This window comes from Felis catus, chromosome F1 (assembly GCF_018350175.1).
Source record: "Felis catus isolate Fca126 chromosome F1, F.catus_Fca126_mat1.0, whole genome shotgun sequence".
Taxonomy (NCBI): Eukaryota; Metazoa; Chordata; class Mammalia; order Carnivora; family Felidae; genus Felis; species Felis catus.
This window is the reverse complement of record NC_058384.1, coordinates 64,160,004-64,162,844: the sequence shown is the minus strand read 5'-3', so window position 1 is coordinate 64,162,844 and position 2,841 is coordinate 64,160,004. Positions and strand designations below refer to the sequence as shown.

Sequence of the window (2,841 nt, the reverse complement as noted above, 5' to 3'; positions counted from 1 at the left end):
AATCTCAGTCTCTATTTCCACATTTTCCAAACATTTCTCAACTACTTTCTCACTCGTTTCAACCCATCGTGTCAAGGAAACTGCCCCTGCTAAGGTCCCTGATGATGTCTTACTCACCACACTCAATCTAGGGAGTGGAAATAGCCAAGTGTAAAGGCCCCACGTAGGAGTGTTTGGTATGTTTTCCGGAACGCCAGTGTGGCTGGAGCTGAGAGTGAGGGGAAAGATGAGCAGGAGTTGAGGTCAGAGAAGTAATGGAGAGGAGGAGGGTCAAGTCACGTCAAGCCTTTTAGACCATCTTAATGGCCCCAACTTCTGTGAGTAAACTGAAAAACTGTTGGAGGGGTTTGAGCAGAGGAGTGATACGTTCTGTCTGAAATTTTAAAAGGATCACTCTGGGGGCCCCTGGGTGGCTCAGTCAGTTAAGCCTCCAACTTCGGTTCAGGTCACAATCTCAGGGTTTGTCGGTTTGATCCCCGTGTCAGGCTCTGTGCTGACAGCTCAGCGCCTGGAACCTGCTTCAGATTCTGTCTCTGTCTCTGTCCAAAATAAATGAAATGGGTTCAAAAACAAGATAAAAAGGATTCTCCTGTGTCGAGAATAGATTGAAAAGAGCAAGAAAGGAAGCAGGGCCTGCCTAGTTAGGAAGCTGTTGCAATAATTCAGATGATAGATGATGGTGACCTAGATCAGGGAGGTAGCAGTGAAGTACCTGTTATGGATCTATTTCGAAGGAAGAACCGATAACCCATGATAAGAGGTAGGATGTGGGGTCTGAGAAATAAGGACGCAGAGATTTTTGTCCTGAGGAACTGAAGGACGGAGCTGCAGTTTACCGAGCTGGGGAGTACCGTGGGAAAAGTAGGTTGGGGGGAGAGATTAAGAGAGAGGGTTTGGCGCACTTCTCTCCAACCCGGGCCTGGCAGAATGGCTCCCGCAAAGAAGGGTGGCGAGAAGAAGAAGGGCCGTTCTGCCATCCACGAGGTAGTGACCTGAGAACACACCAGCAGCATTCACAAGCGCATCCATGGAGTGGGTTTCAAGAAGCGTGCCCCTCGGGCACTCGAAGAGATCCGGAAATTTGCTATGAAGGAGATGGGAACTCCAAATGTGCGCCCCGACCCCAGGCTCAACAAAGCTGTCTGGGCCCTTGGGGTGCCTGGGTAGCTCAGTGGGCTGAGCATCTGACTTCGGCTCAGGTCATGATCTCATGGTTCGTGGGTTCGAGCCCCACATCAGGCTTCGTGCTGATGGCTCAGAGCCTGGAGCCTGCTTCAGATTCTGTGTCTCCTTCTTTCTCTGCCTTTTCATGCTCTCTCTCTCTCTCTCTCTCTCTCCAAAATAAATAAACATCAAAAAAACAATTTAAAAAAAAGCTGTCTGGGCCAAAGGAATAAGGAATGTTCCATACCATATCCATGTGTGATTGTTCAGAAAATGTAATGAGGATGGAGATTCATCAAATAAACTCTATATCTTGGTTATCTATGTACCTGTCACCACTTTCAAAATCTACAGACTGTTAATGTGGACGAGAACTAATTGCTGACTGCCAAACAAAAGTATAAAGCTGCAAAAAAAAAAAAAACAACACAAAGAAAGAGAGATAGGGTTTGTACCAATGAAATATAAGATGGTGATTAGAAGACATTCAGTTGTAGATGAAGTCTTGAGGGAACTGGATAAAGAATGGAGTTTAGCTGTCGAGGGGACTGGAGATAGGCATTTGGGAGTCAACATCCTGCGGTGGATGTAAACTTATGGGGATGGATGAGATCATCATTGGGATGAGATTAAATAGAAAAGAGAAGTGTTCTAAGAGCTGAGCCTTGGAGTAATTTAATGTTAATGGGCCAAGAAGATGAGCATGAACCAGTGAGGGAGCTGGGAGAGCGGGAAGGAAGTGGGGAGAAAATCAGGAGAGTGTGGTGTCCCGGGAGATGACTTCAGAAATATGTCAAGAAGGAGAGAGGGATGGACCAAATCGAATGATGCCGATAGGTCATGTACTTTGAGGACGGACTATTTCAATGGGTCAAGAGAGTGGGAGGAGAAAAGTATGAATTTTGCTGTAAATGAAGAGAGAAATAGAACAGTAGCTAGGGAGAGAAGTAGGATCAGAAGAGTTTTGTTTTGTTTATTAGTCGGGAGAAATAACATGTTTGTAATCTGATGGGCGATGATCTAGCAGAGAGGGAATTTGTGAGAGCAAATTTAAAAGGGAAGAACTGCATTGCTTCTTGGCCTTTTGGCTGAGGTCAAGTGTAAACGGGAAGAATTACCGGGGCAATGTCCTCGAGCAGGTGAGAGGAGCTAGGTTCTAGTGCATAAGTAGAGAAGCTGTCCCTTACTTGACACAGTTCAATTCGTCCAGAGTAACGGGAGAATGGAGAAAGATGCAGAGAGGAAGAGAAGACAGAGCAGGACACAAAGGAAGGGGGTGGATAGATGTTACAATGGAAGCATAAGGAAATACTTTTCAGATGGCATCTGTCTTTTCAGTGAGGAAACTGAGAGTGAGGACAGTGGAAGAAGTATTGAAAGGCAATGCCCTCTACAGCTTGTCTGCTCTCACCTCCTGATCGTTCAGGAGAGTAAGAGAATGGACGAGAGAAATAAAGTTATAATTGCCTGGCAGCATTGGAGTTAAGGATCGTACTTTTAAGTGAGACTGGTCATAGCATGGTTGCATGCTTTTTTCCAGCTAGTGGTGCCAATTCAGGTACAAATGAGCCCCAGTTGGAACTAAGCAGTATTGATTTTTTAAATTGGCTTTTGGCCGGGCAGTACAATTCAAAATGGAGCAAGGGAGGTGAGGGCGTATCAGAGGGAGTGGTGGTA

At 45.9% G+C, this 2,841-nt stretch overlaps 1 pseudogene; it reads left to right on the top strand.

Annotated features, from left to right (window-relative positions):
- The first annotated feature begins 907 nt into the window (after positions 1 to 907).
- On the top strand, positions 908 to 1,542 carry LOC109495474 (annotated as a pseudogene).
- Positions 1,543 to 2,841: the final 1,299 nt, after the last annotated feature.